A 24,290-nucleotide genomic window follows, 5' to 3' on the forward strand; every position below is an offset into this window, starting at 1 on the left:
CAAGACTAGAGGCAGAGTCCCAGTGAAGAGAGAGCCCAGGTGAGTCATGATTTAAACCTACATAGAGATTTTGGCCTTATGAATAAAGAAAAGAGAATGTATCTAGTAAATATTTAGGAAAAAAAAAAAGAAATGTAGTCCTCAGCGAAAAAGCAGGCAGAGAGAGGTATAAGTAAACTTAGGGCGAGTAGGAAAGTTATGAAACAGCAATTGTATAAAATCTTTTTATTAACTTAGTTAATCTGTAGGACTGTATAACACAGCACTTACAAAGCATGAAAAACACTAGTTCCTTCCATAAGATGTTCTTTGAAGACAGGTCCAATAAGTTAGAGATTCACGAAACACTTTAGCACATTAAAAAATACACAGAAACGGTTGTTAAACAAAACCAAACCTGTTTAACTTTGTTTAACATTTACCCTGTGTTTTCTAAACTTATTTGACCATAGAACCTTTTTTTCATGCAATACTCATGCTATACAACCAATGCTCTACTGAAGCTACTCTAGGGACCACTGGTTTAGCAACAGTATGGGCTTTGGTTAAGCTTAGAGCATAATTGTTTCAGTCTTTTCTGAAAAAAAAAAAGACAAATCTTAAATGTAGGTTTATATGAAATCTCTATGGCTTCATTTATTACTCTCCTTCATCATTCATCATTCGCACCATTCCTGCCATATAGGTTTCCTTATTGTCCTTGGAATGTACCAAGTGCAATCTCCCATTTTATCTAACATTCTATCATTCTCACATTCTATCTAACAGGTCTGACCAGTGTTTTGGCATTTATTGTTTTATTTGGAATAGTTCTCACCCAGATATATGTAAGACTCGCTCCCTCACTTTCTTAAGGTCTCTGTTAAATTGTCAGGTATTAGAGAGGCCTTAGCTGACCACCATATAGCACATACTAGCTCCACAACCCTAGCACTCATGACCGTTAATTTGGTTTATCTTTCTTCATAATGTTGATTGCCATCCAACATACTAAATATTAATTTATTAACTATTATCTCTTCCACTCACAGACTGTTAAGCCCCATGAATACACAGTCTGTTTTGTTCACTACTTTATCCTCTGCACTTGCATGTACTAGGCACTCAATAACCAGTTGTCGAATAATTTAGTAATCATCATATAACTTTTTACTGAATGTTTTTACTTCATATTAAAGTAGATAATATGTGAAACAGATACAAATACAGTATTCTTCTTCATGATATTGTGGTTAATATTTTTCATTCTCACATTCTATCTAACAGCACTGACCAGTTTTATCCTAAAAACAAACAAACAAAAACAACAACAACAACAACAAAAAACCCAGGATTTTAGAAGCTTTCAGCTCGAACCTTTCAATTTTTTTTCCTAATCAAAAGCAATTGCAAAATCGTTTTATAATTTTATTGTAAGAAATCTCCTGAACATTATTTTGTATAACTGTTGTTAAATACGTCTTTAACTGCACTTCTTTAGATGCTGGCTTGCAAAGGACTATAAATAACCTAAAGCACTGAGTGCAGCAACCTTGACCCTCTAGAGCAAAGGGTTGTTTCCCTATGTGATACAGTGATTCCTTTCTATAACTGGAGCAACTGTCAAATGCTTTAGTAGGTTTTAGGTGTGACTGCTTCCACTTTTAATTTTAGCCATGACTTACTACTTTTCAGTATAAGTCAACTGTCCAAATGAGAATACTCCCCATGATAATATACTTTCATGGAGACATATATTCCTCTGAAAACTGGGAAAAGTTCTCAATGATACGTGCAACAATTTTTCAAAATTTCTCAGTATAAAACCTATAAAACTCTTAAATATTTTAATATAAACTGCAATATTTCTAAAAAGAACTTTTAAAATACTCAAAAATAGACCAACACAAGATACATATTTGAAATGGTTCTTATTTAAACAAAGCATTCTTTAAATATATTTTTATTAATGAATCAGAACATAGCTAATACATATGTAATTTTGCAACCCAGGTGTAAACTCTCCATTAAACAAAAAAATTTTACACAGCAGCGTAGTGATGATGAACTAAAATGAAAAGCTTAAATTTTTTTCCATAAAAATATATGCAGTTAAAAGTAAATAAAAGTCTCTAAAATTATGTACTATCATCATGCAGCTGTCATGAATAAGTAGGTGTATTCTTGGTATTCTAAGTTTTATTCAAAGAGAGTAGTTTCTTTTACTTTTATAACTAAAGATTTTTTTACGTATAATGATAATCTAAGAGTCATCTAATGTCTTTCATAAACTATTTTAGAGACCTTGGTTAAATCACAGTCTCTGAGACTTGGTCCCTTCATGTGTAAAACAAGTTGGCTTGTCTAGAGTTTTTAACATACGGTCTAGCTTTAAAAATATGTGATTCTAAGCAAATATTTTTTCAATTAAATTCTATTTTTTTTTACTCTTGCAAACTAACTGAGAAATATTTCTGATACCAAGAAATGCATGTACCCTTAAAAGCTTACTTCTTTAAAAACTAGGTAATAAAACATGTTTATGTTTCTCTATACTGAAACACCTCAATTTGTACTGAAATATGGTAAGTGCTGTTTATCCACTTTAGGCGAATAAAAGCTCAATTTATTAGAGCATAAGAAAGAGTCCTGAATACTAGAAGGTCACAGCCTGAATGCTGAGCTGCTAGCAAAACATCTATGATGCTCCAAAGCTGCCATTTTTCTTCCTTGACAAAGACTCCATCTGCCACTGAGCCATTTACAGCCTCCAAGTCAGAATATCAATGATTTCCAACCATTCTGCAAGCCTGCTTTCACCTTGACATCACCTCTGTAATACATCTAAAGCAGTCATGATACATATATCCCCAACTGTACGCATGGAGCCCATGCTTTATTCACCTGATAGGCATTTAAGCTGCTCTCTAATGTACCATTTTTATTCATGCTGAGTTGTAAAAGAATTTTAAAGTTTATATATTTGCTATAATCCTTGTTGCTTTACTTATATATTTTAAATCAGATCTATTTGTAAAAACTTAAAACCTGAAAAAAACTATACTAGGTAGTTTTCAATAATGGCTTCATAACTAAGACAACAAAACTGTATCATACTTCCATTTAATATAATCTGCTATAAATCTATTGCATATAAAACATTTTATTTTCTTAGAAATTGAAAAGATTAAAGCAATGAAGAAATGTTGATAAAAGTTCTAGTTTTGTACTTAAATCGGTCGGTGTTCTTAACATTGTAAACAAGTGAAACCCATTTTCCTAGTAATAAGAGACCCCAGAAAATTTTTCAATTCTTTTTGTATTTCTTACTATTTTGTTTAGTAAAGTCTTAGAAATAAATGCAAACTACCAAGAACTATTAAAAACTCTTCTTCCTTTAAAAAAAATAGTATAATCCTCAGTTATTAATATTTATACAAATGGAAATAATACCTTATTTAAAATATTACTTTAACCTGAAAGTAATTCTCTACAAAATAATGAATTAAAGCCTATTTCGTACAAAACATTAAGGGGAGTAAAAAAAAGTTTAAAACAAGATTCTTGGCCTCATGTAGAGGAAATAAATGCACTCATGAAAAAGATCTAAAAAGACAAAGCACTTTTTAGTGAAAGGAAGTGTTACACAAGACAGAATTCTGGATTACAGGTTAGGAGACTTAAGTCTCATTTACATCTCTGCTCTGAACCCTCCAAGTACTTATGTTGGTAATTTAACTCTAAGAAAACCACTTACTCAACCGTAAAGTGAGGTGAGTAGAATAAGTGATATCTAAAGTCTCTTCTTGCTCTAGCACTCCGTGATAAGAGTATCATTACTGACCCTAGATTTTCAAGTGGTGCTTATTATAGGTAGATGTGGCCAGTACTGAGAAGAAAATGAGATTGAGTTGGTTCTTAAAAGTTGTGCAGCATTTGGATACATATGCTTAAGTAGAAAAAAATCTTCCCAAAACAGAAATAGCATAAACAGGTGTGGAAAAAGAAATCATGATTTCGCATATGTTAATGTGGCAATATTATCCACAATGAGTAAGAAGAGGAGATAAGAAACTGAAGACAGAGAAACTTGTAAGTAAATTAACAGAGTGATATCTAAACATAATATGAATAGGGTGGTGGTGAGAATGAAAAGAAACAAAGGATGCAAAAGAAAGTGAAGCTAGTTCACATGCACTTTTGATTATTTAGAGCCAGAGAAAGAATAATCCAAAATGATACCAGCGTATATTTATATAAAAATCGCGATACTATTAACAGAAATAGGCATGAAATGTGATCCTCTTTCTAAAATAACATGGAAAAAAAGTAGAATACATTAAAAAGAAATAAAGTCACTTAATTTTCAGAAACAGAACACGATTAGGAACTAGACACTGAGGCTGGAGTCTCTGCCATAAACTGGCTGTCTAACAGAGACAGTCACTCTAGGTTTGATTTTCTAAACTGAGAGTACTAGACTTAATATGATTTTAGGATTCTTTCTTCTTTTTTTAAAATTAATTAATTTTTTTATGGTGACATTGGTTAACGAAATCCAATACATTTTAACTGTACACTTTAACAGTAAGGCATACATATATTTACACTGTGTTCACCTCTCATAGTTAGATTTCTTTGTTACCACATTTTTGACCCCCTTTACCCCGTCTATCTCCCTCCTCCTCACCTTTTTCAGTTTTATATATAACCTAATATCTTAATTTCTGAGCAAACTCGGAGTTGCAGAGATAGGCAATCTTTTGAAATAATCTTAATTCTGACTGATTGAAGATTTAACATTTTTTTGGTATATATGAAAAATACAAAGTACTTCATTCTGAAATAATAAGAATGATTATTTTCACCTAACAGGAACAACCTAAAACACAACAGCCACAAAACTATAAAAGCAGAAGCAGCAGTTTCAGAATTAACCTTGCAATTCTGATCCTGAATTAGTCATTAGCTAATTCATTACATACCTTTTACTAGGAACTAGGGGAAAGCCAAAAGAGGATACAGTTTTTATGTTTAAGCATATTGTAATTTTATTGGTTAGATAAAATGAATGTATGTGAAACAATTAAAAAATTGCCTTTCGATGTAGACTAACCCACATATCAAGGAAATCGTTACTTAACATCATTTCAAAGGGGCGATGAATCCTCAAGCGTAATTTAAAAAATGTAATGAATATGAACTTTGGTAAAAGGAGAAAATATTCTGTTTCCTTTAACCAGAGAGGCCATAATCAAATTAAAATTTTGTTTATATTTCAGAGTTATTTTTGTACAATGATTACTCATAATTTCAAGAAAAACCTCATCTTTATTATCGTGTCATGATTCAAAATATATGGAGGATTTATAAAGTATCTTCCTAGAGGGCTGTGTCAAACAAACTAAAACAAATTTTCTCTAAACATTACACTACAATTTAAACCATATTCTAAAATAATTTATACTCCAAATATAATTTTAAAATTTACAATTTTAATTTCTTCAGGAAAGTAGCTAAATTTAACAAACACACGAAAGAGTAGTTAACTTCTAATAACTTGCCTTATTTCTTCCATTAAGTATGCTTATAATAAGTAATTAAAACAGCATATCAGAGTTTATTATTCTCAATTTCTCAGTACTTAATATTAACATTGTACTCAAAGACATAATTAAATTGTCAGATGCTACACTTGTTACACTATGGTAAATTTTTATTCTTTGAAAAAAATATTTCTATGCACTCGTGGACTTTGAAATTTAAGATGTCTTCTTTCTTATTAAAATACACCTTTATTTTATTTGAAGAATGAGATGACTAATAAACTTTCTCCATTTTGCCTAATAAGTCTAATACACAGTATGTAAAAATTATCACAGTACATTACTTCAAATAAGACAAAAATGGATTCAAAATAATTAGTGTTACCTATGAAAATTCAAGAACGAATGCAGATAATAACAAACTCAGCCAGTTCTCTTCCAAGATATGAATATTCTCTTTTCATTATTACCATTTAACTAAAACAAAATCAATTCTTTTTTCACCTTTCCAAGTGAAATTCACATAAAAAATGGTCTGAAATTATTGTAAATGTCCAATGGACTCTTTAGCCAATGCTTACCATTATCTGTGTGGCAAAACTGTAAATGAACTGTTGGTGTTATAGAAATTTGATAATTGGTTTGGTCCCTCTGTCCTCATATACTAACTCCTCTTTAAATGGTACTCCAGAAAAGAACAATTAATAGAAAGTAACTGGGTCAAAGTATGGGTAAAGTTATATACAGATTTGCTGAACACCTGAGCAAACAACTACACACACGTTAAAAATCACCTTGATCCAACAAATACGTTTGGAAACAACTTTGAGGGCTTAAGTTCCAACGCTGTCAATAGACATATGTAAATAAGACAGTTCTAACCACAAATAGCTTACAATTGAATACTATAATTTGAAACTTCTCAAGGAGTTTCATAAGCTGTTTGAAAGTGTTTGTATTTTTAAATGAGGTAGTAGCACATTTAAATATCTATTTTTAATAATAAATGAAATAACATTTCTCAGTAAGCAAAGTAGGCTGAGAACCTTAAATGTATATCACGTGTGATGGTGAGTGACAATCAGATAAGAGTGCTCATGACACTAATGCCTATATCACACAACTGAACACTGATGGTTTTGTTGCTTTTTTACATTTTTTAATTTGTTAAAGAACAGAAACATGAAGTGAACTGATATGGAAATAAAGACATAAAATGATAATTCAGTAAATGTGCCTCAAAAAGATCTTCATCAAATCTTCCAGTTGTATTCATCTGATCAAAGTTTTTATATGGCACATCAAAATGTCTTTATTATTTTGAAAACCAATGTAAAGAAAAGAAAGCAGAATGGTGATTATTTTTATATAAAAAACCAAACTGGATGCAATTATCTCTTTTCTGTATTAGAACAAAAATTATAAAACTAAACCAGTATATTTGTTGACACTGTAAGAACTTCAGATATTAATAAATGAAAGCAATTTTAAACTATTTTAAATGTTGTGATACAGTAAAATTTGCTTAATAAACAAAATTAAAATGTCATTTTAAAATTTGATATCACATTAGTGAAGAGGTCGAAGCAACTAAACTGTCCACTGGAGAATGAATGGATAAAAAAAAGTGGTATATACATATAATGGATTATCAGCCTTAAAAAAAGGGAAAATCTGACACATACCCACTTATATGAGGTATTCAGAGTAGTCAACTCAAATTCGTAGAAACAGTAACTATGGTGGATTGTCAAGGGCCCGAGAGAAGGGAAAATGGAGAGTTATTTAAAAGTATAGAGTTTCAATTCTGCAAAATGAAAAAGTTCTGGAGACAGGTTGCATAACAGTGTGAATATACTTAACATTACTGAATTTTACAATTTTACAACTAGACATAGTTAAGATGGTATATTTTTGTAATGTATTTTTACCATAATTTAAAAAAAGAGTCCTTTATGTGCGTATGCAGAGATGTCCAACTTAAAAGTTGACATGTCTTACATTATTAAAAATAAAATTGTGTCCCTTGCAAAATAGAAAAAAAGTCTTTATATATTAAAAAAATTATCAAAAATTAAATTCAAACGAGGGTATTTGTCTACTGATCAATAAAAATTGATACATAAAAATTTTACTGAAAATCAACTTATTACATATTATGCAAAAACTGATTAGAGATTATATTTCTTAAAGAAATTCATAAGGTTATACATTACTAGAAAAAAGGTTTAAGAGTTTTGAAAAATCTTTAAAATAATGTAAGCAAATAAGTTACAAACAGCAACTAAATGAAATACTAAAAGTATAGATAATGTTCAATATCCTAGAGAGTAGCAGAATGAAAGAACTGGTTTTTTAACTCAATTTGGGAAGATAAGAAAAAGCTCACTGGAGAAGGCAAGTAAGTTTTAAGAATAAATAGATGGTTCAATATAAGAAAACTGATCAATTTAATACAACATATTAACATAACATGAGTATTCCAATTGACACAGAAAAAATTCTGACAAAACCCACCATTTGTTCATGATAAAAAGAGAAAAGACTCAGAAAACTAGGAATAAAGAGAAACTTCCTCAAAATGAAAAGGGCATTCTGAAAAACCTATAGTTAATATACTAAATAGTAAAAGAACAAAAGGTTACCCCTCAGATTAGGAAAAAGACAAGAATGCCTGCGTTCACCCCTGGATATTCTGGCCAGAGCAATTAGACAGGAAAAAGAAATAAAACACATGAAAATTAGAATGGAAGAAGTAAAACTATCTCTATTTGTAGATGACATGATGCCAAAGATAGAAAATCCAAAAGGTCAAAAAACTACTAACACTAATAAATGAATTCAACAAAGTTACAGAGTACAAGATCAACACACACACAAAATCAGCGGTTTCTGTACACCAACAATGAACAAGCTAAAAAAGAAAATAAAAAAACCAGTTCCATTTACAATAGCATCCAAAAGAATAAAATACCTTGGAATAAACTTAACCAAGTAGTTGAAAGACCTGTACACTGAAAAATATAAAACACTGCTTTAAAAAAAATAATAAAGATAACCTGAATAAATGCAAAGACATCCAGTGCTTAATATTTTTAAGATGGCAATACGATCCAAGGGGTCTGCAGATTCAATGCAATCACTATCAGAATTCCAACAGCCATTTTTTTAGATAGAAAAACTAATCCTCAAATTAAATGAAATTGCAAATAGAGGACTCACACTACCCAATTTCAAAACATAGCAATCAAAACAACATGTACTAGTATATAAAGGCAAACATATAGACCACCATCTTTATCAGAAACCTATTGTCCTCTTCCTTAGTTTCAATCAGTGTTCTCCATATTAAAAATCATCTTCAATAGGACAATGCTGGATTCAAAGGTAAATTCTCTGGTACAATTAACTTTAAGGTCAATTTTTATTAAATAAAGGCTTGCTATCTTTACTTAAAATTATGCTGCTACTGCTGGTATTTTCCTTTTTTCTTTTTATACTCACTCTATACAATAGTACAGTCTTTTTTGATTCAATACTTAAATTAATTTTAAGGAGGAAATAACCTTCTCCTTTATTTCCTTCAATTCTCTCAGCATACTTATGTACTAAATTACATTGTGCTGGTTTCATTTCTCCTCATATCTTATCTTGACATAAGGGTACTCTGTGTTTGTTTTTAAGTTTGTACCATCTCTTTAGGCATCTGCCTATGTTGCATACAATTTACTTTTCTAAGAACCTTCTCTCTGATTCTTGACCAACAGATTTACAAAGCACATTGTCTTCACTGTAATCGTGTTGCTCATTCAAGTTGTACTGACATTAATCTCATATCACCCTGGTAGGTGTTATATGTGAGAGCATATGCACTTATTAATATTATGGTAGGAAGCTTTATGTATCTACCTAGAATTCTGGGTGGTGGAAAGATCTTAGCTCCCAGTTGAAGACCATCAGAAGATGCTACCGCCAACTTAGAAATAAATTAATTCCCTTTTTATAATCATACCTCCCCCTGCAAAATAACCTCCAAAATTTTCTATGAAGCCTGCCTTCAAAACTTTGAAAATTTTTATCTTCCCACCTCATGTACACTTACAAAAATGGAGGATAAAAGGTGAGAGAAAACAGAAGGGGAAAAAGGCAGCAGTACCAAAGAGCACCATAATGCTTTTTCCTCCCGCGCTTAGAAGAGAAATTCAACTTTCTCATGTATACTATGTCAGATACCACTTATACATTTTTCTATAAAGCTGAAAATTATAAACTCTTTCTAAAGATTTTTTGCAGTGTAAGGAATACAGATACCTAACCCCTACTATGCTTCAAAAGGCAGCACAGAAAATCTCCATAGAATGAATATTTTTGATGAGGCCTTTCTCACTCCAGGGAACACACCATCCTTTCTATATTCAAAAAACATTGTATATATGCTCTTATTTGTGGCATCTACAACACTTAAGATGACTGCTTTGTATATCTATTCCTCTACTAGACTGCAGGCTCCTAAAGAAGAGAAGAGAAGCAGTATATTTTGAATCCTTACAAGTTTACTAAGTAATTCCAAAGGCATTACATAATGTTTGTTTCTTGACTCAAAGAATAATGCATATCCAATTCTCTTTAAGATGATGGACACTTCCCAACTATGGTAATAATGGTATATAATTTAGGAACAAGACAGTAGAATGCCACCAAAATCATAAACTCATACAAAGAATTTATAAAAGATGTTTTAATACCATGAATGTACTAGGCATGGCTTCCTCCTTAAAAGCCTCTAACTACTTCCAGTAACATCTGGCTACCTCTATTCCCCAGATCACAATGTTCTAGCCTCACTGGCAGTGTGATTCCTATTTCCTCAGATCTTCACATGGCTGGCTTCTTCTAGTAAGTCATTTCTCAACACAAGTGCTGCCTCCTCACAAGGCCTTCCGTACATTTATCTATGTATTGCAGTCAATTCTACTCTATTCCCACCCACATATGCTATAACACAGTTCTGCCCTCCTTTGGAGCTCTTGTCAATTATTTCTTTACTTCTTCTCTCCTACTAGAAAGTTAATGAAGGAACTGTCTTATTGACCATAGTAACCCCAATAGCTAAACAGTGGAAGCATATAAGTCAGTACTCCATGTGTGTTTGCTGAATGGATGAATGAATAAATGAGTGACTGACTGAATGTGAGGCACATAATATATTCACTGATTGAATGAATGTTCACGATTCCTATCTAGGGAATACTTTGTCAGGTAGACTATTTGAGAACAAGCAACTTCCCATTTGACAGCATATATCATGTATCTTATATATCAATAATATAACAGATGTATACAAAAATAAAGATGATACAAGAGAGACTGGCAGTGTATAAATTGTTTGAAGAATGCATTTCAGAAAATCACCTCAGGGCACACAGACTGATTCTGGAATTCTTTTATTCTGTAATCCTGCGTCTGTCATTCAACCAGCTAGCAAATATTTTTGAGTATTACAGACTCTATTTCTAAATATACATGCTAAGGTCACTTGGACATAAAGTAGTTTTATATTCTTTGAGTACATTATAGAAGAATCATCTTGGAATTTAGTTAGAGAAATATGAATTTGAATCTCAGTTACTAATTATGTCAACTTGGAGCAGTTAGTTAACATCAATAATTCAAAGATAAAATGATACTTGGAAAAAGTTTGGCTAAGATAATTAGCCTTCATTGTTAATTCTCCCTTAGAGGACAGGAATTGAGAGGTAGAAGAAATCATAAGAACATATCAAATATGTTTGTTCTAATGGTCACTGCTGAACATTGTGGGTTCATGTGTTTACTGAGAAGCAACAGGTCAGAGCAGAGCTAACAAAATTAGTATAACCATGACTGGGTTTGGAAAGGGTAAAATCACATCCCTCAAACACAGTAGGCATTTAATTATCATCTGCTGAAACAATAAAGTAATAAAGTAATAAACAATTTTAAATCACAAAAATTTCAAGCTTATAATTTCATAAACATTTAAGTTATAAGAAATGGAGTTGTCAAGATCTTAGATTAAGACATTCTGGATTTCTACCATTTAATCATGGCATGACCTTAAGCAAGTTACTTAAACTCTGCAAGCCTCAATTAAAATTGGGTCACTGACAATTTAAACTTCAATTTATACTTCAAACATTTCTTATTGCTCTTCAGCTAAAGGGAAAAAAATCCTCATCTTATTCTATTATGTCCTATATCTTCTGATTGTCAATCTCAAACCACTACCCTTTTTCTCTGTCTTTTAGCTACATAGGTCTTCTATTCTTTCCTTCAAAGTACTATGTTCCTTACCTCTTAACCTACATAGTTATCTTCATTAGAGTTATTTATTTCTTCAAATGGCTTTTAGTTACTGTCTCGTGTCCTTTCACTTCAGCCTAAAGAAATCTCTTTAGCATTTCTTGTAGGCCAAGTCTACTAGCAACAAATTCCCTGTGTTAAATATGTTCAAAGAGCTAAAAGAAACCATGGACAAAGAACAAAAGGAAACCTGAAAAGTATACAAACAAAATGGAAATATCAATAAAAAGACAGAAATTATAAAAAGAAACTAAAGAGAAATTTGAGCTAAAAATTACATTAACTGAAATGAAAAAAGTCACTAGAGGGGCTCAATATTCAAATTTGAGGAGGTAGAAGAACCAGCAAACCTGGAAACAGGTCAATTGCGATTATCCGGTCTTGGGAGCAGAAAGAAAAAAAGAATAAATAGAAGTGAACAGAGCCCTATGGAATCTGTGGAAAAGCATAAACAGTACCAACATATGCCTTATTGGTGTCTCAAAAGGAGAAGAAACCAAGGAGTAGAAACAATATTTGAAGAAATAATAGCTAAACACTTCCCAAATTTGGGGAAAACCATGAATCTACACATCCAACAAGCTCAATGTACTCCAAGTAGTATAAATTCAAAGAGAATCACACTGAGACACACAGACAAACCGCTGAAAGACAAAGATAGAACCTTGAAAGTGGCAACAGAGAAGCAACTCGTCAGGTACAAAAATAATCAATAAAATGGACAGCCAATTTTTCTCGGGAAAGCATAGAGTTTAGAAGGCGGTGGGATTACATATTTAAAGTGCTAAAAGAAAAACAAATGTCAACCAAGGATTCTATATCTGGCAAACCTACACTTTTAAAATGAAGAAATTAAGACATTCCCAGATAAATGAAATAAATGAGGTAAATATTAATAGTACCTAGCACCATGGCATAAAGAGAAGCAGTGTAGCATAGAAAAGAGAAAGGCTCCAGGTCAAAGGGCCTGGGTTTGAACCCTAAACTTCATCAATTAATAACCATGTGACCCTGGGCAAATTGCTAAACCTCTCTATAGCTCAGTTTTCTCAACTGTAAAATGTAGATAATAACAATACTTCCCTCATGAAGTTAAGAGGATAAAATAAGTTAAAACAATAAACTCATAAAAGAATGCCTGGTACATAATTAAGCACTCGAAAGTTGACTATCATCATTATCATCATTTTTATAGAAGTTCTAGAAATATTAGTTTTTATTCCCTTGAACTTCTTATATTTCTATGAAGCAAACACTAAATATTGAGAAAGAATGGCACAATAGTGAATTTCTTATAAGAGAATTATAGATTAGTAAAATCAGAAAATTATATTTATGAGTAATAATGGTATTGGGCTAACTGTTTTATCACCACCTTTAGCAAATCCTCTTTTATCAGAAGTGCCAAGTGAAGAGTAATTGGTGAATGCATTTTTTTCCTCAAGGTCAGCTTCTGAAAAAGATGCTTATGCTTCTATGGTATAGATTTACGCTTTTCACATAAACAGTTCAATACTACAATCATACCCAAAATAATGTCTAACAAAAATTCCTTAATATTAAATATCCAGTCAGTGTACACATTTTTTGTCTTATAATATTTTTGTTTGTTAGATTCAAATATGATCCATACATTATTATAATCGGCTGACATGTCTCTCAAGTGTCCTTTAATCTGTAACAGCTCCTGCCACATCCCCACACGTCTTTTTTCTACTTATATTTTTATTTGAAGAAAAGATGTCTTTTGTCTTTTAGAGTTTCCCAGTCTGGAAACTTTGTCCCTTTGTCCTTATTATAATATTTCTTATAAATTAGGCTCAGTCATATCCAAGGTTTTTTTGTTTTTGTTTTTTAAATATGGATGGACAGCTTCCTGGTGGTAGTATATACTTTTGTTACCAAATACATGTCTTTCTTAAATAAAACAAGAATGATAAATTTGTTAGAAATATTAAATGAGTTACTACAGGTCAAATGCTTAGATTAGTACCTTAGATTGGCACACAGCAAGCACTCCATGAACATTAGCTCATTATTACACTGAATGTAGAGAATCAAAAGGATTTGATGTCAGAACAGATGAGAGTTTTTGAAGAAGTAGTTGAAGACAACTAATATTTCTAACATGAGTGGCTGAATAGATGTTAATGTCACTAACTAATAAAGGAGATAAGAAAGAGGGTAAGGTTTCTGGGAAATTGGAAGAGAATGAGTTCAAGTTTAGACATGTTAAATTTAGTGCCTGTGGGATAGCCAGGTACCGTCACATATAGAGCTGGAAATAGAGGTTCCAAAATTTTAACAACAGGTATGTGGGCAGAAAATAAAGATCAAATGTTGAGAGGAAAGGGAGCTCAGTGAAGGTCACAGATGTCATAAAAGACTATAAGACCACTTGAACGATGAATTGGCATTGAATAAAGAGACGTAACAATACTTCAAGAAAAGAAAATAATGTATGTAAATAAAGATATGCAGACAAAAACATCACTATATGGTGTGGCTACAGGAATACTATGGCTAGAAAACAATCTATGTGTTGAAAAGTAGAGGGAAATGATGTAATATAGATAGGACATGACTAACTTTGAACGGCTTCAATATTTAGGAACAGGTAATTCTTCAATTTAAGTAGAAAATAAGAAGACTTTGAAGAAGTTCATATGACAACTGAACCCTATGCTATGGCAACATCATACAAAAATCTGCCATAACAGAACTGGAAAATTAGAAAATGTACTTGCTATATTATTCTAGAAGATTTAAATCTGTGCCAGTTTTAACTTCCATCTAAGCTAAAGGAACACTGCCTGGAGCACTGTGGCTTCAGGCATACTCCAAAGGTGGGAGATGGTGTCTTTAGTACCTTTCCATAGCCCTTTACCATTCCCTTCTCTCATGTCCCCTCTACCTAGGAAACCATTGCTCTCAAGCTGCTGTAACTATATAAAATTACATTTTGTGCAATAACGCACTATATTGTTCCCTGAAGCACTCTGGTTACATCTCCACATTCAGGTCTAGCCTGACATGAAATCTTTCATTCTCTGTTGACACCCTATATATCCTTTGAATATCAAATGAAAGTAATTCATACAATACGGTTAGTGATCAAAATCCTAGGGGATATTTAATTTAAAAAGAGCAATATGTTAACTTGTATGAATTCTGACTTATCAAAATGTATGGTCCCCACATGTTTTCTATATATTTATCCCTTCTAGTTCAATCTGACAGATGACTAAGAGGTACACCAGCATAAGCCAGTTTATTGCATAAATATCTGCTACACCACTAGTGGGTATAAGGCACTGTAACAGACTCTTAAGGGGAGGGACTACAAACATGAATAAAACATAATCTATGCTTTTACTAGATTGTAAGGACTTTATAATCTAATAGATGAAATAGAGAAATACAACTCATCTCATTTGTCAGACAAGGGCTCTATAAGAATATTTCTGAAACTTAAGTTATGTACAGACTCTTATGAAGAAAGAAATGTTTTGTGAACATGTATTGATTTAAATTAATTAAATTATTATATTACTGAAATACATAGAAAAGTAAAACTATACATAAGAATAAACTCTTCTTCTGGCTTCCAAATCTTATTCAAACCTAGTATCAAAACAAATTTACAAAGTATGCACATAAGAGCTACAAAATGAACAGATTTCAAATTATCATATGATGTTTTTGCTAAAATGAAATCATCATACTCAACATGAATATAGTACTGACTACTACTTTCTTATTTTCCAGTTACATTTGAGTTTGGCATACCTATCTTATAGTTCTACTGCTTCCTGAACAATCTAAAATGCTCACCATTTCTTTCCACTGAAACTATTACAAAGCTTTAAAAAGCTCATTCTGATGTCATCGGGCCTTTACTTGGTACAAATGAAACATCTGTACGCATCAAATCTAGTTTTCTTCTTTTCTCATTAGACTGACATAATTAAACACAATCATAGCCCTGAAGTGTACATGGTAGTAACTGGTTATAAGATAAACATCTCAAGTGGTCCAAGAATATGCTTATATTAATTTATTTTGTATTAACATGGAAATTTGTAAATTCTTATAGCAAACTCTCTCCCCACAGAGAATGTATCTACATACTTGGGTCCAAAGACTCCAGTGTTGAACAATGCTATGATAGAAAAAAAAAATATTAGAAAGGCAGAAATGATGAGGAAATTAATACCAACTGCAAGTACATTCAGAGGTTTTATGGAGGAGGTAACATCTGAGGGGAGCTGTGACATTTAAGTTTAGTGCCAAGTGTGTAAGTTTTCTGAAATTTCCCTTCCATAAGTTTGACACTGAAAACATGAAAAAACAAGAGTAAAAAAATATATAGGAATATTCAGTACGAAGGGCAATAAAAAGAAAAAAAATCATGAATTTTATAAACAAAAGGTGAGTTTCTTCTGAGAGGAAAACTAGAGAATAAAACTGCAAGCATTTGATATGCTTCACAAAATAAATGGCATACGTCGCATGTGGAAAAGTCTATATGCAAATTAAAATGTGCCTATTAATATGCTTTTTAAAAGTACATTCACATTAAGGACAGCATCAGGGTTTGTATTAGTTAGATTTTTTAAAACATCGATGACATGCTAACCTAGGTATCTTTTTGATGTTATACAATAAGAATTTTTTTATTTTTATCAAAATCTTTTCTCCTTTGGTTTTTCCTTTGTGCATGTATTTTAAAAAAGAATAAGAGTCAAATATCATAATCCCATAACTCCATCTATAATATCCTTCTTCTCATTTCTAAAACAGTTTCTAGAGACTATACTTGTATTTTATCTACTCCTTGACTAACATGTCTGTAAACGTACATCTCACAGCCGAAGTATGCCCTGGTGTTCTAGGAAGAGCAAGAGGAAGAGAAAGGTGTACTAAACATGATTAAATTTCAAGTTACTTTAATTCAGAAAATATTTACTTAGTCTAGGTGCTAGATTCCTTGCTGATTACAATTTAAAAATCCACCAAAACAAAGTAGAAAACTAGTTTTTATTTTATATTCTCTCGCGTTCCTATAATTACTTCTATACTTTGTTACGGTTACCGTCGTTTTTCTTTTTCAGGCAGATTTATCAAACAGTCGCTTATTTAGAATTTTCAGATAAGAACTAATCTTTAAACCAAATGAGTGTATAACACTACATACTTTCACTTGTTTATAGAAGTTTAGTTCAGTCTCTATAGCATGGTGTCATTTATATCTGCAGTCTCTCACGCAGAGAAAACCATACATGTTTTTAGCTCCATTAATGTTAATAGAGTATAACTTTTGGGAGAGATGTTGTTGAGGTAAATGGAGGTTTCTTTTATCAAAATATATACTTAGGGATAGCAATGATCTGTATAAAGTAATTTAAATTGCTGCCACATACTAATTTTGAAGATATTGTTCACAGTTCAGACTCTAAAAAACAAAATGTTTAAAACATAGTTTACAAGTTTACTATCTTACATTTTTTAACATCTAATATTTTAGATGTTTTAGTTGGCATAAAATATGGAAATTCCTATATAAACTTTTACTTTTATCACACTTCACTTTATTGCACTTAGCAGATATTGCATATTTATAAATTGAACATTTGTGACAACCCTGCGTCAAGCAAGTCTATAAACGCCATTTTTCCAAGAGCATTTGCTCACTTTGAGTTTGTGTCACATTTAGGTAATCCTAGCAATATTTCAAACTTTTTATTATTTGTTATGGTGACCTGTGAACAGTGATCTTTGATGTTACTAGGGCAAGATTCTCCACCAGCAGAAAGATTATGACTTGCCAAAGGCTTAGTTAATGGTTAGCATTTTTTAGCTAAAAAGTATTTTTTTTTAATTAGGGTACATACATTTTTTTAACATAATGCTACTGCACACTTAATATACTACAGTATTATGTAAACATAACTTTTATATGCACTGGGACACAAAAAAATTTGTGTGACTCACTTTATTGTAATATTCACTTTACTGGGGTTGTTTGGAACCTAACCCACAATATCTCTGAGGTATGCCTTTACTTCTGACTTGATCACTGTTGTTATATTTTACAAAAGACATTTTCAATTTGACTATAAGTCTATTTTTTGTATTAGAAAAGTACAAAAATAAAGGTCAGATAATACATAGCAGACTTCATTTGGAAATGGTTGATTTTTGTACTTTCCAAATAATGACTTAACTACCAACTGAACACAATGGGACACTTGACCTTTCTGAGTCTCGGTTTAGTCATCTGCGAAATGTCTTCTAAAACTGTTAAAGGCTCTAATAGAAAGCACTTAACATCTTAAAAAGCACTGAATAAATGTTAATTTTGTTCTTCCTTAACACTTGTATAAAAATATTTTTTAGTATTTAACAAAAAAATCATAAATAATATTAAAATGATTAATACCACATACCAAACTTCTTGGTTAGTAAATTCCTACAATATCTGAACTTTAGTCTCATTTACTTCCTCAAATGTTACATTTCAACAATATTACACTAAAATATTTGCATGTTCCTGAACATATGTCTATATGCATATTTCCTCTTTCTGGAGTCTCTTCTAATTCATACTTCAAAAATCTAGCCCAGATGTCTCCCTCTCTCTAAAGGTTTCTCTAGTCTCCTAGAGTAAATCATTCCCTTTTCTATTCTTCTCCTAAAATTCAAGCCAACAAGGTGATAGCAAAACTCAAGAAAAATAAATGAAGAGTAAGCAAATCAAAGACATTTTAACAATGGCATAAACTTTCTTTGTCAAATTATCTTGGTGTTATCAGGATTAATTTGGGCCTTGAGTGACAGAAAGCCCAAAACTTAGTGGTTTACAATATAGAAGTTTATCTCTGTCACGTCAAAGAAGTCCAGATGTAGACAGGCCAGTGTGGGCAGGGTGACATCCTAGAGTCATTAGGTACTTTTGATCTTATTGCTTGGCCTATTCTTAGCTTGTGGTTTCAACTCATTATTCAATGATTATGTCCACATTTCAGCCAGCAAGGAGAAAGGAGAAAAAAGAGGGAATGCACTCCCTCATTTAAGGATACTCTGCCCAAGTTACATACAGTACTTCTGCTCATGTATCTCTAACCAAAACTTTGTCATATGACCACATCTAGCTGCACAGGAAGCTAGGAAGTAATATTTTTATTCCAGGTAGTGATAAACTGGGGAAAAAATTAGTAGAGGGGGAATACTGATATTAGGGGACAATTATCAGTCACTGCCACATTTGGTTATATATTATCTGTGGTAAGACATTAATTGACATTTTAAATTTACTATTTAACACTAATATTTCTAACTAGTGTGTGCATCATAAAATTATATAGTAATTCCTTATAAATTTCAAGTTTTAAGTTAATTGTTTCTACTGGTAAAGATTAATGCCTATAAAATTTAAGTAATATTCATAATAATATTACCAAGAGGAAAAAAAGAATGTTAATAAAAACAGGAAAAGCCACTTTAATTATCTTAAAAGTTGCTTTGTTTGTAGTAAAATATTAAATAAGAATAAAAATAAAATATAGCCATTGTGTTAATGACTACATATGCATGTAAGTGAAATAGTACAAATATTCCCAGAGAGAACAGAATTTAGGGAGACTTTTTAATCAAGTAAGAGGTGATCACAAAACAGAATAGTAAAAATTATAATGGAATAAAGCAAAACCGGGTTTAGGCCAAGATCTCACACCGTGTGACTTTGGACAAGGAAATTTACACATGATGATGACTATGATGAAGGTTCAATATGTGCTGTGTTTTATAAGCATTATCTCATTTAATATTCATGACACTCCTGATATGTAAAAGAGGGGAAGAAACTAGATCTTAGATTATGTAATTGACTCAAGATCACAATGACTATATAAATATCAGCACAGACTTAAAAGGTTTTACTGATCTTGGTTCATGTTCTTAACCACTATATATATTATTTCCTTTCAAGCTCTTGGAACCTTGGTCTTCTTATCTGTTACATAAGGGAAATGTAGCAGAATGTAAACTGTTCTAAAGTTCATTCTAGCCTTTTAAAATGTTGGCATTCTAATGAGGTCTGATCCCCTTTCCTGAAACAAAAGCATATTATATCAATAAATTGAATCAGCCTCATTGCTGGAACTTATGTAAGTCAATAAAGTTATCATTAATATATTTAATGTAGAAAGTAGAAATCCATTTGCTAAACTTATAGATGAAAGGGACACAATGTGTGAGTAAGGTAAATTTGGATGTATGGGATATATTCCTGATCTTTAGGACTGATTTCACGCTCCTTTGCATATCTATAAAGGAGCAAGCCATAAAGTTAAACAAGTAATAGGGAAGAAAGGTAACTAACATAACATTTAGATCTCATAACAATCCTTTAAAAAAATAGGTATTATATCATTTTACAGGTGAAGCTACAGAGGCACAAAGAGGCTGACTTACTGAAGGTCACATACCCAGTTTACAGTACTTGAATGAGTACCTGAATGAGTACTTGACCTGTGGTTCTAAACCTGTTTTTCCTATCCACTCCACTTCCTATTGGTTCAATTTTGAATATTCATGTATTATACACTTATTTCAATTATAATATAAAAAAACTAAAGACACCAATTAATTTAGCTCTTTCTAGGGTATTTATGATTACCAGCAACTACCTGCTTAATTTGCTGAATACAGTTGGAAAATATGTATTAAAATATGCAAATAACAAGGGAGATAATGTTTTCAATAACACAGGAATAATAAAAATTTTGCATTATCGAGCTACTAGGGAGAGAGAATCGCTTTTAGTTAGGATAATTAGAGAAGGCCTCAGAGGGATAATTACACCTGGACAGGGCATTAGAAAAGAGATTTGATTTGATCAGAATAAAAGCCCAAAAATAAATAAGAATACTCCAGGGAAAGGGAATGACATGAATGCAAGTATGCAGCCAAAATGTATATTCAAGGTAGGGTATGTAGTCTACACTGGGTACATTGCAGGATTCTTTTTCTAAAATATTAGGATATTTGGTTGGGAAATATTCTAGAGCCAAACTAATGAGGGATCTTGAAAATCAAGTTAGAAAGTCTGTATTTGATCTTGTAGAAAATGGAAAGTCACTAAACACCTTTAAGTAGAGAAACAGAAGAATCAGAGCAATGCTTTAATAATATTAAACTAAATATTATGTATAGCCTTCAAAGGAATTGATGACAGCCAGGAAGAAGAAAGATCAGTTAGAAGATTTTGACATTTCTGTGGATTGTAACACAGGGGGAAAAAATAGAAATTGAGTTCTGAAAATTTCTGAGAAAAAAATGTATAAGGTATATATTATATGAAATATAAATACTACAGCTTCAGCTCTGAAACAATCTATAATATCCCCATCTACAACAACACTCTGCTCTTTTAGCTCTTACTTTATGATTTCACCAACTTTTCTATCTCTGATTAGTCCTTTAACTTCTCCATTTTCTCTGAATGTATCAGCCCCTCCCTGGCCTCACTTTATTCCAGCCCAATGTAAACACTTAAACTACTCAATAGCACCTGAATCAGTGTTGAAATCTACCCTCTCTTCTTCACTCAAGAGGATGGAGAAAGCCTCAGGACCCTGACATTATTACAGAGCAGGAGTTTCTATTATCAGTCACTTATGAACCATTCAAATGAAAACCTCTTAGTCTTTAACTTATATAACATCTGATAATACCACCTCACTTCCTGAAATTCTTTAATTTAGATGAGCTGTAATTAAATACTCTAAATAGTACCCTAAAAATGTACTGTGAGAGTTACCATTTTTAAAATAAAAACACCTTTCTCATCCAATGCTAATTTTAAACTTTCTTTTCTTGTAAAAAGCTCTAGGTAATAAACAGGTTACAACATAAATTAATATTTTGTTGTAAACTATTCAATTAGGGCAATAAAATACTGATTAAGAAAAAACAAACAAGCAAAGAGCTACAAATCAAACACAGCTAAAATGCTCTCTCAGGAAAATGAATAAAACATGCCATAAACATCTGTAGACTCAATGATAACAATAAAGCCTATGAAAATACAATAAATTTTCTCTTTGGCGTCTAAAAAGTGTTAAACTTAATAAATGAACCAGTTTCCCCAAAAATCTTAAAACATAAATACAAAGATTATCTATACATAAATTTACATTTCTGATAATTACTGTTTCTATACTTAATAACTAAAACAGGATTAAAGAAGCAGACTCATTGAGTAAAAAATTAACTTTAAATTTATTTGTTATTTAAAAGATTTTTCAAAAATGCTATAAAACCTCATTACTGTAATTGAAATTTTACTAGTTAGAATTTTATAATAATAAGAATCAAGGCTTAAAATTTTTCTTTAATATATGTCCTTATACACAGTAGAAATTAATACTTTAAATAAAATTTAAGAGGAAAAGTATCGGTTACTTAAGGGTGCTATCTTTTTTCGACAGCTCTCCATTCTTGGAAGACTGTTTATAAGTCATTTAAATATCAATAAAAAATTTAAGCAAGAAGCCTAGCAATCCTTTCAAGGCTTTTTTCACAGTCTTTCTTTAATAATTGATTACTGTCTCAAGTAATTTAATTTTTATAATTTTTTTCCTAATGTGGAATCACCTTAAAATGTTTTGACATTTTTCTGTAAAAACAAAAACTTTTTAAAAAAGATGATGTTCAGATTATGATTCACAGTGAAATATGTTAATATAGGCATATTATTTCAGTTATAAATTAAAAGTAATTTTCATTTAAATATTTTAAAATCATTTAGAGCAATATTTTTAAAGTATTTAAATAACTAGAAGTGTGAGAAGTGATTTGCTGAAAATGTAAACATTCAATTGACTACTGAAAGAAAAAATAATTAAAATTTCAATATTTTCTAACTCAATTCTCATTCTTAGAGAAAACAAAACATCCTGAAAAGCTTAATTATAATTTTTGTCTTACTGTGATCAATGTGGTCAATCTTGTGACATCACTATTGAGAAATCTGTAATAGGAAAACAGAAAGAGAATTCAGTTAAATTATACTTAATTACAGAAACCAAAAAGTTTGTTTATAATTTTTGTCTTTCTTCATGCCGTAAGTCATGTTTAAATTAATCTAAAGTTGTCAATAAAAGCACAATTGGTGTGATACAAATAAATATAAAATATTTGAAGTTTATTTATAGGTCATTATTTATTATAGTATGGTAGATTATGTTTGGTTTATAATCAGCAACACCCAGGGTTAATATAATATAACATACTAGTAAATAAACTATAAGACACTGGGTTAGTTTTGTTTTTAAACATTTACAAAACAAGAATCACACTGTTTTAAATATACTACAAACGAAAGACAGTTAGGTATTGTTTATAGATATCTTTCTTCTATATTTAATTAGCAGCTCAGATTTATGGCCCAAATGAAATTTATTTATTATCAATTAATAGGAGAAACTGCCTCATGCTAATCCTTATGAATAGTGACAAAACTATTAAAGATTGAAAATATCATTGGGAAGAAACTATATACTATAAACACAAGGAAAGGTATATGTTAAACTATTTACTAAGCTATATATGACTTACGGTTCTCATCCCTGAAAAATCTAAGCTTTTAGAAATTTCTCAATTAACACAGCATATGACGGGATTTAAGTTTTGAAAAAGTGTTAGTGTTAAAAAGTAACACAATGTTATGATGTTTTAAGATTCATAATGTGCTTTCATGTAGTATTTCATCTGCTCCTCATAAGAATGCCTTCAAAAAAGCAGGAAAGAGATATTTCTTATTACTTACTCAAGGAAAATAGATGTTAAGAGAAGGTACATGACTTGACCAAGCACACAGACCTGAGTTTTTCCTAGTTCCTTTTTAATCTCACACCTTCCATCCAATCCATCTGCCAATTTTTCCTTACTCAGTCCTAAATCCAAAAACACTTATTACTGCTTGTTACCTTGATAATTCAAGATATTGCTCTCCTATAACATCATTATAGTCTCCTTCTTAACTCAGTGACAAATATATCAGCTCATATCACTCTCTAACCCCAAAGTGTCCAATGACTTACCCATCACTTAGAATAAAATCCGCAGTACTGACCATGGCCTATTAGGCCCTCTGTTACCTGTTCTCCTAATTACATCTCCTGCCACTCTCTCTCTACTATGATACTCCCCAAGTATACCAAACCTGTCCCTCTGCAGGGCCTTGACACTTGCTTTTCCCTGGGCCTGGAGCAACTGTTCCCCATACTTTTATACAACTAGCTCTCTCACCTCATTCAGGTCTCCTAACAAATGCTACCTCCTCGGAGAAGCCTTCCTGTCCCATCAGAGACTGTTTTTAGCTGCAAGCTCCTGAGAGAAGCACTAATATAATATGTG

The 24,290-nt window shown here is 31.4% G+C and overlaps 1 protein-coding gene across 1 annotated transcript in view; it reads right to left on the reverse strand.

Annotated features, from left to right (window-relative positions):
• BAZ2B (bromodomain adjacent to zinc finger domain 2B) overlaps positions 1-24,290 on the reverse strand; it is a 292,925-nt gene that overhangs the window by 163,098 nt on the left and 105,537 nt on the right. The window contains exon 4 of the mRNA XM_039855749.1: positions 22,860-22,902. The gene's annotated coding sequence lies outside the window, so the exon portion shown is untranslated. The remainder of the gene's footprint in view (positions 1-22,859; positions 22,903-24,290) is intronic.

This window comes from Pteropus medius, unplaced genomic scaffold (assembly GCF_902729225.1).
Source record: "Pteropus medius unplaced genomic scaffold, Ma_sr-lr_union100, whole genome shotgun sequence".
NCBI classification, from domain to species: Eukaryota; Metazoa; Chordata; class Mammalia; order Chiroptera; family Pteropodidae; genus Pteropus; species Pteropus medius.